The 18,655-nt window shown below is 43.5% G+C and overlaps 1 protein-coding gene across 9 annotated transcripts in view; it reads left to right on the top strand.

The window, feature by feature from the left end:
* The window catches only part of TENM1 (teneurin transmembrane protein 1), a 537,663-nt gene that overhangs the window by 222,652 nt on the left and 296,356 nt on the right, over positions 1-18,655 (top strand). For 3 of the 9 annotated variants that reach the window (XM_048959374.1, XM_048959382.1, XM_048959381.1), the window contains exon 1: positions 2,636-2,889. The exons of 4 other annotated variants lie outside the window; for them this stretch is intronic. The gene's annotated coding sequence lies outside the window, so the exon portion shown is untranslated. Of the gene's footprint in view, positions 1-2,183; positions 2,261-2,635; positions 2,890-18,655 lie in introns of those variants that run through there. 2 more of the 9 variants (XM_048959380.1, XM_048959384.1) reach the window with 2 other exon arrangements.

Raw genomic sequence — 18,655 nt, forward strand, 5'->3', positions numbered from 1 at the left:
CATTTGGTCTCATCTCTTTGGAATCTGTTCTTAGTTCTGTTGGAGTATGCATGAGATTTACCTTCAGGAGCATCCCACGGGTATCTGAAATTACCAGGTATTCCACTTGATATCTGGCAACAATTTTCTCTGTTGCAACTATCAGCTTTGGCTCATTTATCTCTGTAGTAGTTAAGTAGAGAAAGGCAGGGCTAAATATCCAAGTCCACTGCTTATCTATTTGTCTTCCCTTGATGAAGCCACGATCCTTTAATGGCCATCATATGTTAACAAATACAACAGGCAATTTCAAAGCATAGCAGCAGAAGCACTAATAGTAATTTGTGATATTTATGTCTATTAATAGAAGAACAGTATTTAGCTGAATGTGATAGTATCTAAAAAATCAATTCCTAGACTGCCCAGCTGTCTCGCTTTATGTAACAAACGTATCTGTTTCATGCAACACCTTTTGGTTTTGAACTATTTCTGTGTTTAATTTTTGTGTTAATGAAAAGCAAATGTTAAAGTCTACCCAAAGAGAGAAGAAGCCAAAGCAACCGTGTCTCCCAGAAAGGAAAATGCACTCCTCCCCGTAACTCAGAATAGTTCATGACTCTTCTATATTGCTGGAGAATTATTCCACCTACTGGGACTAACTTACAGACATTTGAGCCAGCTTTTGACAGATGACTGTTCTGAGCTGAAATGCTTGGGTTTTGGGGGGGGGGGTTCTTTTTTAGACTCGGTAGTGATGTCTGCTTAGTGGCTGCAAGATTCATTAGAAATGAGTTTTGGTTGATACTTCTGGCCTTTCTAAGGAAGTAATCTGTAGGCAATCATTCAAAACTTCCTTTCTGCTGCATATGATGCTTTTAACAGAAGGAGGGTGCAAGTCCTTTAGGAAGTCCATTCTATTTACCTTGGGATCTTCACAGCTGCCCTTTCTTTAGGGAGTGGCAGATATAGATTCCCAAAATTTCCTTCAAAGGAGACTTCATTCTGAAGGACTGGACCAACTCCTCCATCTTAAATAGTTTGTATTTGCAGCACTAGAGATTTGTAGAATAAAAGGGAAAAAATGCATGTTCTAGAAAGGAAGGTGCAAAGTTAGTGCTTTACCTTGTTATTCATGTAAACAGCATTGTTAATGCTAGATTTGAAGACTGTTTACTATCTTTCTTGTTCCGCAAACTTCTTTTCATCTTTCCCGTCCTTTGTTTTTCAAAGACGCTGTCTTTGGAACTACTGTAACCTCACAAGATATTTCAGAATCCGGTTGCAGCCTGCAAACTGGGGATGTGCATCTCCATCACTTCGTATTTATGAGGATGCTGATATAAATGCTCCAAAAAGGGGGTAGCGTTTTAAGCCAGTTTCAATCATCACCTTTGTGTGCTGTTCAGTGCCCCCTGGAACCTCATTAGTAGAAAGTCATTCTGAACATGAAAAACCTGTGTGTAGGTGTTTTACCTTTAGGGCTTTCTTAGCCTTGTTAAGATTTTCTGTGTGCACCTGGATTTTGCCTTTGACAGAACCAACTCGGAGCAGGGCTGTATCTAAGAGCAGAAGTGGCAGGGAAGTGCATGGTGGCTGTGTGTTAGAACCACAGCTTGCCTTGCCTAAGCTAGTCTTCAGGAATGCACTGCAACATGTAATAATGTATAGTGCTTTTTCTTTTTTTACTTAAAAATCAGTTTAAGTTCCCGTCAGGAAGTTTTGCATTCTGGTTGTATTTTGTTGTTGTTGGGGTGTGTGTACATATGGCTGTATGTGTTATGTTGTTTACTTGGGTATTTGGGGGGGGGGGAATAAGCTGACTTCCTCAAAGAAATGTAACCCAGGAGCGGAGCAGAAAGAGGAACTGGACTTCAGGTTGAGCCAGGTGCAAGGAAATAACCGACGCTCAGCAGAGCAATGACCGCGGTGCTTTACAGGGAGCTGTGGCCGCAGCGTGCGCAGATAGGGGACGAAGGAGAGAGCAGAGCGTCCAGCTTCCTCTCTCTTCGGCTTCTTCTCAAGAAACTGCAGGTGCAGATTTAACCGTTTAAAGAAAAAAAGGAAAAAAAGGCGGTTGTAACCACCTCTGTGCCTTTTGTGCGTGTCCTCCCGGAGCTGCACCGTGCACTCGCGGTGGTGACATCGCGGAGCCGTCACCACCAAGTTCCCTGCGCCGAGCTGCTGAGGGAGGCAGAGCGTGAGCCCCGTTCGCGGCACCGCCTCCACCCGCGGCCCCTCCGTTTCTCGCCCGAAGCCGCGGCAACGCCGCTTCCTCGGCAAGGTAAACCGCTCGCCGTGCGGGAGGGAGGGTGGCAGTCCGCGCTCCTTGAGGCGGTGCGACGCCGGGTGCTCCCCCCCACACCCCGCGGGACCTGGGCACCGCGCTTACCCCGCCGCCCCACACCCCCGGCCGGGTGCTGCGGGCGCGGACCCCGTTCGGCGTTCCCTCATAGCCCGCGGCGGCGCCCGGCGCGAAGCGGCTCGAGGCGCGGTGGCCGGCAGCGCGCCTGCGCACATCTCCCGGGCATGCTCATTATCGGCGAAGGAGCCGAAAAGGGGAGGAAAAAAAAAAAAAAAAGAGAGAGAGAGGAAAAAAACCCACCCTGAGAGCGAGCGAGAGAGCGAGCGGCGCCGCTGCCACTACAGCCGCCGGAGAGGAGCGGCACCGGCGGCGGCGGCGCGGCTGCGCCCAGCCCGGCCCCACTCCCTTTTCCCCGGCTCCGTCAGCGCGGGGCGCCGCGGTGCTGCCCCTCGGCGGGGCGGAGGGAGCCGCGAGGCGCCGGCGATGTGGATTTATACCCGCCCGCGCCGCAGCCGCCGGGGAGCGGGAGGCGGGAGCCGAGCTTAGAGGCGATGGGAGCTGCCGAGCCGGGGCGCTGCTGAAAGTTCAGCCGGTGGCCGCGCAGCGCGGTAAGTTTGCCGGCGCCGCGGGCTTCCGAACTTCGCCTCGGGGGCGGCCGGAGCGGAGAGGAGCGGGCGCCTCGCAGGAGTTGTGCGGGGCGGCTCCGTGCGCGCCGCGTTTCTCGCCGCCGGGCTCCGCTTCCCCGCGCGTCGCTGTCCGCCCGCGGTGGTGCTGCAGCGGCCGAGGGAGAGCGCGGCGGTCCGCGGGGCGCGGCGGCGGGAGGGCGGGGCGCGGGGAGCCGCGGTGCCCGGGGCGGGCTGTTGCGGGCTGCCCGCGGCGTGCGGACTCGGCCCCGCGGCGTCTGAGCGTGCGGTTTGGGCGTGTGCGCGGTCCTCGCTTCGTTCCGCCGCCTCTCCCAGGTGTTCATTTGCCCACCGCCCCGCCGAGGCGGCTCCGTGGCCGCGCTCCGCGGGTCCCCGCTCCACGCACACCTGCGGGGAGTCTGCCTGACGGGTGCGGTGCCGCGGCACCGCGGGGCTCGGTGCGAAAGCTGTAACTCGTGTCCCCTCGTCTTCCCGTCCCCTGCGCTGCCGTTTCAGTCCGCACGTGAACTGTCTCCGCGGGTCCCTGGCGGGCGGTGCTCGCCGTACCCGGGGCTGCGGACGCCCATCCCGGCGGTGCCGCCGCGTTGATGAGCGCAGCCCCGCCGCTGCCAGCTCCGGGCGCTGGCGGTGCCCCGCTGCTGTGCTGCGGGTGCCCGGGGCGCGGCGCCGCTCGCTCGGGAGGAGCGGAGCGCCGAGGTGGGCAGGAGCTGCGGTGAGACACGGCCCGGAGCGGCTCCCCGACCTGTGCTGCGTCTGACTCGCAGAGCTGCGGGCTGAGCCTGCCGTCCTTCTCCGCAGATGGAAGGTAGCGTCGTTATTAAATTAATCCCCGCGCTTCCCTACGTGATTGTCAGTAGTATAAAACGCAAAAGGTGGTGTAGTGTTTATGATCCAACTTATTTCAAGGACTCAGGGCTTTTAGCAGCTCGGGGATATAGGCGTCTCTGTGGGTGTCACCTTTTGTTCACCAGAGCACCCATGCTGTGTGGGTAACGTGTCCCCTCGGGGCTGCCTGGCCCTATATCAGAGGAGTGCAACTGATGGACAAAAGTATGAATCTCTTTACTTTTAAAGACAAACGTGTGCTGAGTTTTAGAACTCGTGAACAACAAGTTTAAATGAAAAATAGAGAATTCTTACTAAAAACAACCCTTACGGTTAAGGGTGTGAGTGCGAATGACTCTTCTTACAGCCTCGAGCAGCCGAGTGTGGAAGTAAATGAAAGTGTTGTATTGATGGCTTATATATAAAAAAAGCCATTGAAATGTGCTCCGAGTTCTATAGAGGCAGCATCACGTGAGCAAGGATGCTGCAAAGGAAATCTATTACTGCTTGTTCGATGGGGCGTTGCAATTTGAAGTGACAATTTTAGGAGCTGCAGAAAGCCTTCTGCTGCTCAGGTATGTGTCCGGTGTGCAGCATTGCCTGGCTCAGAGGAGTACATGTACCTCTCCATCAGCTTGTGAGGCTGTGGGCATTGATGCTGGCACAGCGCTGCTCGCAGGTCTGCGTTTTGTGAATTCAACTTTTCAGTGGTCTGCACAGGAAAAAGGCATCTTGAAAAACACAAAGGGTACAACGTTGCTTACCAACTGCTTGCTCAGGGTTTCGATTATGGAAAAGCAGTCATCTTATTAGGTCAGTGGTACTTTCTGTTCCCGTTTTGCAGACTGGGAGCACAGCGTGCCCCTCCTTGGTAGCCTTAGTGCCGGCAGTACCACACCGAGGTTTGGCGTGCTCTGGAGCCCGACTGAGGAAGTGATGGCCTGCGTCTGAACAGGGAATGCTTCTGCCTTGCTGTCTGCTGCTTGCTCCTCCAGAGTTTGCTGTTTGCTGATCACATTTCACAGGTTCAGAAAGACCGAGTGTTCAACACCGTGCAGCTGCACAAAGCATGCAGGCAGGGGGAGTTGAGCTGCAGCAGCCACATGGTGCTGGGTTGGTGCGTTACAGCGTGCTCCTGTGTCTGAGGTCCTCTCACAAAATATTTAGGGCCAAAGCAAGCTGAAAATGTGCAGTAGAGCCTTAGAGGTTTGAAAAACGAGATCTGCTATGATTAGCTTTTATGACTTTGAAAAATATATAAATCTATCTTTCTACCTATGTGTATAAAGCTGAATATAAGTGGGTTTTTCTTTTCTGTTTTTGTTGTTGGTTTTCTTGTTCTTCTGATGAGAACATCTCTTTTGTAAAAATTCATTCCAATAAAATACTAAGGATACTCAAAAACTCACCTGCTCAAAAGCTTAATGTTCAGTGCACCAGTTGTTACTAGGCAAACATGTCCATTTCTCTTGTGCTTCTATTTACTGCTTTAACAAAACATTTATGCTCTGAAAACTGATTAAAATGCACTTAAGCTAATTCATTTTTTAGTATATTTTTTTTCTTCTACAAATCTGAATTTCAGCTTACTGCTTATATTATTGAAAACAAGTGTTTCTTCGTTTCTGCTTCTGTTGCAGTCAACTGCTTGGTGTTAATCAGATGTACTTGGTATTAATCTCTTTGACTGAAGCTACTGTGTGAGGCTATTGTACTATTTTCTACTTCACAGTACAAAATGCTCCCCATTACTGAGTATTGTGATGTAATTAGTGTAAGGTTGGAGGAAGAACATCACTTGTAGTTAAATGTCATCTGGAAGAATACTGAAATCAAACTGACTGTTTTGAATGGAGCTCGGTACTGGCTTGCTGCTTTGGAAGCCTTCACTCAGCAGTTGTTTTCTGTAGCCTTAATGACCAATTACTGACTCGTCCAGTTCAGAGCCTTTTAAGTGGATAGTGCTGCTTGTTCCAATGTAGATTCCTGTTCCGGTTTGCCTTCTGGCTGGTGGTCTTTTGGTTCTTTTGTTTCCCTGGGTGCAGACAGATGTTTTCCAAGGATGGTGAAGAGTCCACAAACTCTTCCTTTCTAGCAAAGGCACGTGGGGCTTTAGGTGTGATGTTCTGCTGTTTTGTCTGTGTTCCCAGCTTGCGTGGGGGGCATGTCTGCTCTGTCCATCTGTTTGTCTGGGTGGACGTCAGACTGCAAGAATTGACAACAGTTTGACAAGTTTTTGAAAATTCATATTTCCGTTACTGAAATGCTTGCTTTTAAACCTAAAAAGGGTGGTGAGCAACTGTTGTAGCGCAAATAGTCCCTTCTGTAGCTTGGTTTCAGGACTACAGGTAGAGGAGTAGTTTGGGATGCTCTTCTGCGGGGTGTTTCCATACAGTCACTCCTGTGTCAGTTTGCACTCCAAGTGATACCTGGTTGGTTTTGGTTTGTGGGCTGCCAGAGGAGGTGCGGAATGCGGAGGAGGGAGGCTGTGTAAAAGTAACTTTTAAACAAGCATCTAAAAAAAAGTTTCTGAGAACTTGGACCGTCCTTAGTGCATGTGGTGTTTGCCTGATCTACCAAAGACTTCTGAGCTGGGTCCCATTAACTGCAAGCACTCAAAGCAGTTTAGCAATAAAGGTTCTCATACATGAGAGTCACTGTATTGGTTTTGCTTTGAATGGAGTATCAGTAACTTGGGTCCTCCTCTTAGGTGTGCTACAATGAAATACTACCTTTACATTTTTTCCCTGATAAACTTGGGTGTTAATTACTGTAACCTCAAGTATTTAAGTAAAGAAGAACTCCAAACCTTTACACGTTGTGCTCTTTCCAGTGGTAACGGGTGGTGGCCAGCTGTGTGATCCCAGCCCAGGAGATGGGTGACTCCCCCCCATGCTTCCTCCTCCCTGAGCTCTGATCCTCAGGAAAGTGTTCCAAGTGTGGAAGAACAGGGGGGAAGTTCAGCCAGGAGTGGAGAGGGGACCACGCTGGACCTTTCAGGCATGGCTGGCCCTGATCCAGTGAGTGGCAACCCTGCACACAGCTGGGGATTGGAACCAGATGGGCATTAATGCCCCTTCCAGCCCAAGCTGTTCCAGTGATGCTATTCAGTGGCTAGAGGAATGAGACTTTCTTGCTCCACTTCTGGTGAGTGGGAAAGAGGTCCATGGAAGCTGTGCTGTTTATATGAAGCTGCACAGATACTTTTTTTTAAAAAGTAAACAAATAAATTGCTTTTCTCATAACTCGAGTTTCACCAAATTCTTTCTGGCTCCCAATTGCTGCTGTTTTTCTGTCTTGGTTCTTTACCGTACTCACCAAACAGTTTTTCCTCTTCCTTTTCCAATTCCTCTTATTCCCACTCCTGCACAGCTCTTATCCATTCTTCTTCTTCGGTGTATTTTATCTTCACAAAATTCTGATCGCTTCTATTTGAGAGCCATGTTTACAGTTCTAGTTCTTTCACAGAACCTGATATTCTTTATAAACCATAACAACTAGATATTCCTCACGTTCTGCGTTACAGGTGCACCTATGATCTCGTGTTCTTTCATTTTCCTCAGTTTCTTCTCCAGCCCCTTTCACAGAGCTCCCAGGTTATTCAGAATTGTGTTAACTTTCCTGCAGAGCTCTGTATCATCTTGTCTGTCTCCACTGTTCCTTCATGAAGTCCGGCAAACTGAAATCAACTCAGTTCCAACTCCAGCTGTTTTCTTTGCAGCTTTGATCCTGCCCATGACCAGTCTGGCACTGTTTCTTCCTCATTCTTCTCGTTTTAAAGCAACTACTTGCAGAAGGAAAACCCTTAGTCAAGTGATAGCAGACCAGGCTCTTACCTCACCTAGGACAAGATGGATTTTACAACATACAGGCTAGTTGCATTTCTTGACAAAGATGACCTTTTTTTTTTTTTTTTTTTCATAGAACAGAATTTTTGTTGATATTGAAATTTTTAGCTTAATACAGGGAAGCTCTCTGGGATACTGCAAATCTGCTGAATTTATTCAATGTATTATTGCAAACGATGCCTCTAGCATTTGTTCAACTAATGTGGTGTCCATGAAAGGTTCCTTATCTGTGTGGTGCACTTTCATGCATGTTTGCAAGGATGTGATAGCTAAACCTGTATTACAATGTAATTACAGCATTACAACGTTAGGAGTTTTATCAGTGCATTAGCTGGATTTCCATAAATGCCAAGTATTTCAATAAATCAGAGTCAAAATGGCCTAGATGTCTTTAAAGCATAGCAGTGTAAATGTCAGTAGTAAGCAGCTATTTTGGTTATTAATGAAGAAAAATGCAGCACAGAAAGATGAGAGTGGGAGCTTTGCAGCTGCCTGTTGTTTGAACCTTGCAGTGCTGGTTTGAGAATTAATGGTTTGGTGGTGCTAGTTACACAGGGCACTAAAGGAGAGGTGTAAATAGGCGTTTCCACATGCAGTCATACCAAGGGGTTCAGCGAAGGACTTGGTCCTCATGTGTTACCTCATTAATGGTTTGAGCAGGGAACAGGAGGAGAAGGATAAGATGTCTTTCATCTGAGCTTTTATAAGTGCAGACATCATTTCTGTGACATGCTGTGCAATTTTCTTGTGTAACTAAAGCAGATTCTTATCTCAGCAGACGTACTGGAGAGAAGAGTTAATGTGGATATAATTCAACTATAATTCAATTGTGCAACCTTTTAGTGTTTCGTTAACATACTTTATTTTAAGTTCCATTGTCTTTCTTTGGAATTGTTAGAATTGAATTGGCTGCTTAGATTAAGCGATTTATAAGTCTGTAAAGCACAGTAATTTTACTTATGGTCAGCAGCTTTAACAATCACCATAAAATATACCAATTGCTTTAATTTCAACAGACTAACTTGTCAGATGATAAGTAGTCAATAGTGAGAAGAAATGGCCTTTTAATGTCACTTGTATTCAGTTTGTCATATTTTTGTGGTTGATTATGAGTTAGAAAATTGAATTTTGGAATCACAAAGCCTGTATGAACTGTATTGAACTGCTCTGAGTGCTTCTTCCTAAGCTTTCTAGAGAGGCAACTATACACCAGGAGAAGTTTTATATGTTGATGGTGCCATTCCCTAATGCAAAACTGTAAAGTAGGCAAGAAATTACCATATATTACTGCACTGCTATTTGAAGGCTTCATTTAGGTAATAGCACTGACCTTACTGATATATTAATAATTATTATTTTTAATCTTTTTCTTTGGCAACTTTCATTTGTTTGCTTGTTTGTTTTAATGCTGACCATAGAAGGTATAGGTTGTTTTTAGCTTTGGTGGCACTGGACTGCAGGTCAGAGAAATAATTGCTGTCCATATGGTGAAACTAAGGGAAAATGTTCTGTTTTCACTTCTTACACTCTTTTCTTCCTCCTCTCTTTCTGTGCTTGTTTTTGTTATATTACTGATGTCTTTTCTGTGCAAGTATGGTCTATCATCAAAGACATTATAGAAAAACAGGAGGATCTTGCATCTTATGCCCAGTGCCAGTTTTTCATGCTGGAACTGGGAACAGAACCAAGCACAGGAATTACTTGAAGTTTATTTCATGAGCAAACTAAGAACAGAAAACATTGGGGCTGAGAAACACTACATCTAGTGTTGATATAAAACAGAAAACTAGAGCAGTTTCTAGTACAACTTTATAACTTTTCTTAGCCAGTTTCTTAAGTGGAAGTATTGCTTTGATATGAAGAAAAATCCCCTGGGAATGAGAAGAAGAAAAAAAAAACCAACCCACAAATTCTCTCAAATTTTCTAGATAGTTTTTTATCAGAACCAAACTGCATAGTTCAGTGATGAAAACATTCAACTAAACACTTGCCCAGCTCACACTCTCAACATTGTTTTGTGATAGAAAATAATCTTCAAAAACAGCAGCTTCAAAACAACCCAAGGCATTAATCAGTGTGCTTTATTCTCAGTACCACGTGGATTTACTGCCTCTAGTTGTGTGTGCAAGAGCTGCTACCGTGAATGTGTGGGGCCACGAGTAGTGAGCTGGTGGGGCTGCACGAGGCCGGTATGTTGGTGTCCAACCTACTGTTGTCTTTGAGCAAATGCTTCTGAGCTTCCAGGGACCTGAACTACTGAATGCAATTGTAAAAGACTTAAGAAGCAGACGTGATACTGTTTGTTTTTGTTGTGCAACTGAATCATTAGGAGTCTTTTGTGTAATTTTTATGTTGTTTTTCAGTTGCCGTATTGTCCTTGACATGGAGGATAAGTAGTGAAAACAAAGTTTTCCATGAAACCAAACCACCCTGAATATAGTGTTGCGTTCCTGCTAAAGGCTGAATCCCAATCTCACTGATTTGAATCATAAGGTTTTCTGCCTTTGAAATTAGTGCAAATAGGGTAAAGTCAGACTGTAGTTTAGGAAAGAGCAGCATGAGCAGCAGAAGCAATGTAGCATATAGCAGTCTGTGTGTTTGCTGGCTTTGCTGCTGTCGAGTGGTAACTGTGCTCAGTGCCATAACTGTTCTGCAGCTCTCCCTGGGCTGGAGCAGTGGTGATACCATCTACAAACCTCCCAGTTGCTGGCATTCGTGTGAGGAGCTCTCTGCTCTTCCTGTTACAACCTGTAAAAGCTGTGCAGAGGTTGCCAGTTAATATCACAGTGTCAAAGGAGTGAATTTGAGGCCTCTGTGTTGATCCCAGTGTTTAAATGCAGCCCTCTCTGATGAGATGGGGAAAAAAAGCTTGTTGTCTGAAAGTGAGAATGTTTGCTGTGCTGAGGGTAAGACTTGCTGGGCCTTGGATTAAAGAATAAAATATCACATTAAAAAAAAATAAGATTTTTATTGTGTAAGGTTACTTAAAATCCTAGATGGGCACACCTTAAATCAATGCTATTGCTCCCTTATAGATGCTGATTTATGGCACGTGGTTATTGAGATGATGGAACAGATTATCAGGCATGCCATCCGTTACCAGTGCTGTTTACGTCAGTGTGATGCTAGTTTGTAACAGACTAAATGGAAATCCCTCTGGAGACGAAATAAATCAGGGGCAAACCTGCCCTCCCCAAGTTACCAACTACTTCATGTTATTTGGCCAAGAGTAGAGTGCAGCGATGCTTGGCTGAGCATTTGTGTGGTTATTCCACTGTACCACTGCAGTGTGTTCCAGCAGCTCCAATGGAGTTGTCTGCCTTCTTCCAACTGAATGTCAAGCCTGTTACATCACACCATCATTCTGCTTTTCATGAGTCAAGCAATTAGCTAAGAGACATGAATGTACAAAGTGTAAATGGGTCCCCATGAATAAAAAAACCCTGAAATTATGTTTAGTGGTACTTCCACTGGAAGAAAAATAAGGTTTTCATGCTGCCTGAGTAAAAAGGAGAGGCTTTTTAAGGTCTTGGTTATGTTCTTATGGACTGTAGATAAGTGTTCCTGAGAATCTCCCATTGCATTTTACAATGAGAGAGAATATAATAAATAAACGTTTCCATACTACATAACTTTATAAGTTATTTAAAAAAATATGTTGTGCTTTTATTGGTACACTTAGAGAGTTAGATCTCATAGATGAAGATAAGCTCTGCCATCCCTGTCTAACTTTGGAGAAGCTGCATGTTTTTTATTTGTTGGTATTTAAGTGGTCTCTGCTTGAAAGCTCTTCTCCAACTTAAAATTTGGTATAATATAGTGTGGAACCCTTTGTGTATAAATTATAGCTGTAGTTAGCATTCTGTAGCACAGTAATGCCACCAGTATTTATACTTGTCAGAAGATGTAATTTAGATGCTTCTCTGCTTTTTAAATTGCTTGTAGGTGTTACCTGTTCTGTTAATTCACTGCATTAAATGCCATTGGTTTTACCTTAATGTACCCTCAATAAATTTAAAAACGTATTTGAGCGTGAAAAAAAAAGCAGCTGAAAGGTAACGTTAGTGGAAATTGAAATATTAATATCAATGATACAGGGTTAATTAAATGTCAGGAAAAAATACCATCCAAAGGATTAGAAATGCTAACTCCTTTATTGTAACTTGTGTGTTGGAAATAATTTCAAGGTGTTTTAAAAGCTGAAATGAGTTCTAAAATGTTGGGGAAATGCATCCTGGAACACAGTTTGTAACGTAACGGTTGGTGTTATATTTGAATAGAAAATCTAAAGCACTTTCTTGAATAATAATGATATGAGGCATCAAAATTAATCTTCTTAAAAAGTCCCTGGGCAAAAAAAATGACAGACAAATGTTGTGAGGAGCATCCTGGCACACAAGAAAACGCGGCGTTCTTTTTGGTGCTGAGTAGTCCTTGTTTACTTGCCTGGCATAAACTCCTTTTCCTTTTCTTCTGGAGCCAAGGACATTTGGGTACGCCTGCCCTTTGCACAGAAAGGGCCTATTGGTGGGGTGCTGCAGTTTCCAGCCCTGTTGGATCCTGACTGGGTGTCAGGTGTTACTGGTGGTGTTTGCAGTGTTTCTCTGCTAACATTCCAGTTAGGCTGAAGAGGAGAACTGTTTCCCACTGGGAAGTTCACCTCTCAGTAGCATTAAAGCTTTGTCCGTTCTTGACTTTGAAGTTCCTGGGTTGTAGTGAGTCTGCTTCTATTTTCTCTTGAGCAGAACAAGAACGTGATGACTAGATTCAGCAGCTGGGACTGAGGGTGCTGGAGAAGTAAGATACAGAAAGCTTACGTGCTCTCAAAATGAGGCTTAATGCTGAGTTTCTCGAGTTTGAGTGGTTGCTGAATGGAGCCCTGTTATTTACACACAGACTGTCACCCGTTGTGCTCTCAGCCATATAGCAGTGCCTTGAAAGTCCCAGTGTATTCCGTGATAGTCTGTGCAGCTGCTGTCACACTAAACTTTAGACCGTAAGCACACATCAGTGAAAATGATGAAAATAATCAAAATCAAGAAGTGCTTTTATTTTAGAACTTTCAGAAGGTGAATACTAGCACTAGGTAGATGTCTGTGTTGCTAATTTTAAAATGTGCTTTGCCTGGAACTTTTCACAGCCATATGACTGTGCTGTGTTTTATCATTAGTTATTACTACAGTGCTATAAATCATCAAGGCAGTACAAATGGGGGCCTTGAAGCATTAGTCATTCCAGTCCCATTCTTAACGAGTAACAGTTGACATTTCAGTGAACATCATCACGCTGGATGCTAAATGCACTGTCTTTATTGTTATCAGATGGAGACAAGTTATGTTCTCATGTTCAAAAGAAATTACTCGAGGTCAAAAGCAGGAATCATGCAAGAGAAATGTGTACTACCCACTCCTCCTCCACACGTGCTTTTTTTGTGGATGAGTAAAGGACATTAAATGTTTCTGTTGCAGATCTAGTCTTAAAAACCAACTAACCAACAACAACAACAAAACCCACCAAAACAAAACAAAAAAAACCACCCAGAAACTGTGAATAAGTATTTGCAGGCTTTTATTTCATCATAATAATTGCTGTCTGAATACAGGATGAACTAGTATCTGGAGTAATGACCAGCAATACAGCTGTGTCAGCCAGCCAGAGAAACCTGGCGCCTTTATTAGAGCTTAAAATTCTGAACCTTGTTAATTCAGATCGTACAGCAACCATTTCTGCATCCGTAATGATCTGTTACAGTGACAAAGGCTTAGTGTCATGAAGTATGAACGATTCTACTGCAGAGTGAGAGTGGACCCCACATCGGAACATGGGAAGCAGCAATAAATCCAAACCACAACTTCATATTTTACTAATGTTTTTACCTTATTGATTGGAAGTGCAGTGTAAATAACACGTTCTAGGTTAGCAGATCTTTTTCTTTGCTCATCATCTTGCTGATCAATGGCCTAATTTAGGAATAATAAAATATGTCTCTGACATCTGTTTAAAATAGATTGCTTAAATAATGTGTGTTCAGCTTTTTTGTTTTGCTTTGCCTTTTTAACAGCAGGGATTACCGCACACCTAAGGGATATGAGTAGAGCTGTAGATTAAATCACAAATGTAATGTAAATGCATCAAAACATTCTGCAAGCATAAGCACCATATCAGTTAAAATACTGCATTAAGAGAATGTTAAGGACCTGCTTTGTGCCAAATAAAGCTATTGAGGTCCTAATATTCTGTATGAAGGGGCACAGCTATGGTACCAGGATACTCCTAGGAGTTGCCTTTTGTCCTGAATAAAACTGAACTATAAATTCACTTTTTTTCTTTTTTTTAATTTGCACTGTATGCCCATAATTTCTGCCTGATAGTAACTCTCCAGGAGCCTTTTAAATAAGAACTGAATGTTTAGAGGACGCTTCGAACCTCAAAAAAATTAACCACAAATTGCTAATGCTCCAAGAGGAAAAACTGCTTGCAAATACAGCCCTGTGCAAAACATTAGCTGAAGGTGAACTGAAAAATGTGCATCACGAAGGGAAGGGATGGGGCAGAGCTGGGGAATACCGCTGTGGCACTGGGGCAGGAGGAAGCTGTGGCTGCTGTGTTCCAGGCCATTGGCAGCAGGCAGCTCTGTGCTGCTGGCTCCCGATGGCACTCAATGGAAAAGTGCTGTTGGCAGCTGTGAGCAGTTCTGCATTGGCCTTGACTGACGGACTCAAATGCCGATCTGCTTGTTTGCAGTGACATGCACGTGCTCTTCCACTAGCTCTGAGCTTACGTTAGATTACAGTGTGATTTTTCCGTAATTAACTTCTTGTATATTTTCTGTTGATGTGAAGGCCCATGGGAAGGTTCATAGCAACAGTGTCAGTGACATCACAGATTTGTGAGCTTTTGTGGAGCTAGGCTGAACTGTGATATCCATTGATAAATCAACTGTGAATTGCTCCGCTTTGGATTTGTGCTCATCTTTGTTCTCTTCTTTAGGTGATAGCCGTCTGTCTTGGGCTCTGCATTTGCATTTCAATATCTCAAAATCTTGTGGTTTGAAACAGCTTTTCTTGTTCTGAGAAATGCTCTGAGAGACTCACACATGGAAGATGTGTACAAATGGAAAAGTGGAAGGTGTATTTTTTTTTTTCTTTTGTTTACTGGGACAACTTTAAAGCACGTGTACACGTGCACAAGTATTTTGTAAAAGGACTGTTCATAATTTCATGTCTTCTATATAGGTAGAACAATATTTCTAGTTTTCCACAAATAAGTAGAGAAGTTGCCTTGTGCAAATGGCTCGCCTGCTTGTTCCGGTTCAGGTTTTCTGCTGTTGCAAAGAACTCGAGGTTTCCCAAGTCTCTTTTTGGTGGTTGTACTTCATTTATCTTGAGCTGAGATTGCTCTGCTTTTTGAGGGAAAAAACACATCTTGGTATCTGCAGGAGTTCTGTTTGTTTTGAATGAAGTATGACCTGCTCCACGGATTTCATATGAAGAGTACGAGGGAGTGCAGTGGAGGAGTGCAGATCTGTTTGCTACTTTCTGCATTGTTATTTGGAGCATGAATTCAAGGCTAAATAACAGTAGTCCTCAGGAAAAAACAAAACGAAGCAAAAAAACCGTAATAATGACAATCCTGTAAGTGATAAAGTTGGAAATAAATCAGAAGTGGAAATGAAGAATTTTTCAAATAGTGTGTGTGGCACACTCTGGTCTATACATACTCTAAACTGATACCCAGAAACCACTTAAATATTCATTTCCAGCACTGGGAATGGATGGATCAATTCAAGACTGTCATGCCCCGAATTTGCAGGCAGCTCACTGTAATTAAGAAATAAACCTCCAAGTTCTACTCTCAGTTCATCTCTGTTGCCTTGCCTGGGGTCAGAAATGTGTTCTTGATGCCTGCTGTCTGCGGATCATGGCACTAGAAGACTTAATGGTATCACTCCTATTAACAAAAGCTGTTTGTTCTCATTTGAGCAAAATGCCCTTCCAAAGATGAAGTACTTCGTGTGCCAGCACAACAGGGCTGCAGGACTAGAAGACTGTTAATAGATGAGAAGATGACAATATGTAGCATGAAGAAGATTACAGCTATAGGAAATTTGAATCAAAATGCTTTAGGATGTAATTGTATAGTGTGCAAACTTTTAAAAGGTTATTTCCATAAACAGTTAACAAAGCTTGTCTTCTTTTATGGTTTTAGCTCCTAGGGACAAAAACTTGAGTTTGGTGTCTGCTTTGTCTGCAGAAACAGAGTGGGAGCTCTGCTCCTCGCCATTATCCTGGGAGCTGAACAACCTGGCACACGTGAATCAAAATCTGTCATTCATTCCTGGTGGGAAAAATGAATTGTGGCTACCTGAGGTATTTAGGTAGGGCTCTTCAACAAGTAATGCTTACTAAAAACTATGACCATTTAAACGAATTACTGTCTTAGCCCTTTTAAATATTTTGATTAGATTGGCACTTTCTTTATACTAAGTGAGATTTGTGTATTTAAAAAGAAGGGCAGAAAAGGGCACTGTTTCAGAAAAATTATGTTTCTGGGGAATATAAAGCTAAAATCAGACTCTAGATGGGCTTACAGGCCTGGGGGAAACGATGACAGAATTAGTAGAAAGATCTCTTGTTTCCTGCTTGCAAAAATAACTCTCCTGTTTTGGGAAATATGTAGATGATGCTCCCTGAAGTGCAATTTACCGCATCCAGTCTCTAAGCATTCCCCGAATATATCCAAACTCACTTTTGCCCTTCTGGTAAATGTAGCTAATGGGGGGAAAAAAACAGTACTTTTGTATCTGCCTCCGCTGCTTGGTCTGCTACTCCCGGGAGCTGTTCCTTCACCCTGGCAGCACGATGTCCTCCCTGCCACGGGGTTGTTCTTCTGAGAAGGTCCCAGAAGCACCGCTCAATGAACAGCCGCCATCCGCAGGAGGCACAGGTCCAAGCAAAATGTGATCGGATAGATTTTTCAAGCAGAATAGGAGCGGATTCCGAGGTTGCAGGATTCTGAGGTTCTGCTGCGCATTGATATATGGGTGGTTTTTCACTGCTTAGGTTTTTACCCTACTAGGATTCTGACACAGAATCTTACTTAAAGACAACTGCTGCTTACTTTAAAGGTAACTCAGCATGTGATTTTGTTATTAGATGAAGTCTTTGCTTATAAACTGAGCAAAAAGAGCATATACATGCTGTGTAGAAATGGTAAGCTCTTGGAACAACTTGTCAACCTTTTCCTGAAGATCCTTGGGCAAGTTTTTTTCCAGAAATCAGAATTATTGTATTCCAATTAACTACTTCTCGTTTGACTGTAGAGATGTGGCAGACTCACCAGGGCTCTGTTTTTTATGCATTCTCTGTTGTTAATACACCTCTGCTCTGAACAAATGTGTGTTTATTGAACATAAAGACAGATGTTTAGAGAACATACCTCTAAAAAAGCAAGCATTTATTTTTATATGATAAATCTAATAGCAGGTCTCACTGGCTAAAAACTATAATTCTCCTGGAGATCAGTGGCTTTTAAGAAGTGGTGTTCAAGATGACAATTGTCAGTTTGAATTTTGGATGCTGTAGATACTTGACTGGTATTTTATTTCACTGAAAAATTAATTAGAAGCAGTTCGTTCCCCTTGTGCAGTTAAATAGACAAAAGAACTTCAATGGATGTCAGATAAAAATTGTTTCCATAGTAAAAGGTTCCAAGCTGTTTGTGGAATGAGTGAAGGGAACTTAGCAATGAGTGCTTCTGAACATTTATTAAAAATAAGTAAATAGCAAAGAGTTGGGGAGTTTGGTTGCTGTGGTACAATTTCATCTTTTCTTCAAGTTGCCTGATAGGAGTGAAGCTGCAGTTTGAAGCGATAAGATGACTGACTGGCATTTAAAACCCCTTTTGTAAAGGAATTTTGATGGTAAGACTTATCTGCATAGTTCTTCAGGCAATAGACCTTCACCTTTTTATTCTGAAGAAAAAGAATGTCAGTATATTTCTCAGGTTTAGATAAGAGGAGAAAAATACATATTTGCAGCCTTAAGGCACAGAGTAGTAAATTGTGTGAGAGCTACGGCAGCAAATAGCTGTAACTTCTGCAGACCTTCATGCTACTTCTGGTTTTAACTACTGCAGCTCACAGTTCTCAAATCGGTGCAAATTATTAAAACAACAACAACAACAAAAAAACAAAACAAGAAATTAATTATCTTGAAAAACATGCTTCATGTTTTGAAGGTAGCTGACATTATTCCTATGATTCTTTAGTATTTTGCAGCTCCATGGATACTTTCGACACCAAAACTTGAGCTTTTCTTGCCACAAACCTACACATTCAGCAGATGAAGTAACCAGCCAGGAGCATTGTTACGTATCTGTCCCATCACTGCCAGAATTTGCTTCTATTTAACCACAAATTACGCTGGCTGTTTTGAAGTTATTCTCGTAGTTGACCTTAAAAAGATGAGTTGCTGATTCTTTGCTTTGCACGTTTCTGCGATTTGCAGCTTTGAGGTTTTCCTGGCTCCTTCTGCCTCTGGTTTTCTAAAGAAGAAGGGAGCCTTTCTTCAACCCTGTGCTCCGTCCTGGTTTGTCTTTACATCTTTCTATTCAACTTTAATGTGAGCCGTGCCCTGCGGCAAGCACCTCTTAACTAAACTCCCATGGCATGGGCCAGGCCAGGAAGCACTGTGCAGTGTTTAAAGCCCGGCTCCAAAGCATCCCCTCTCCACAGCCATCGTATTTAGGATTCTAGTCTATTGTGTAATTGCTGCATTATGGGTCTTGTAGCAAATTTAACTGTTATCTGAATTTTATTTATTCCTCCTACGGGAGGAAATCCTACAGGATAGAAATAGGCTATACTGGACCTTGAAGTTTATTTTTCTTCCTTTTTGCTGTTTTGATACCAGAGGCTTCTAAGAACGCAGATAGAATTTGCTGTGATGCAGGGGTCTGGCACTATTATTTCTTACTTCAGAACGAAAGACACTGCCTGGACATTACAAAACCAGTATGTCGTCCTCTTCAGGACTTTCTGCTGGAATTGCACAAAG

This window comes from Lagopus muta, chromosome 13 (assembly GCF_023343835.1).
Source record: "Lagopus muta isolate bLagMut1 chromosome 13, bLagMut1 primary, whole genome shotgun sequence".
Lineage (NCBI taxonomy): Eukaryota > Metazoa > Chordata > Aves > Galliformes > Phasianidae > Lagopus > Lagopus muta.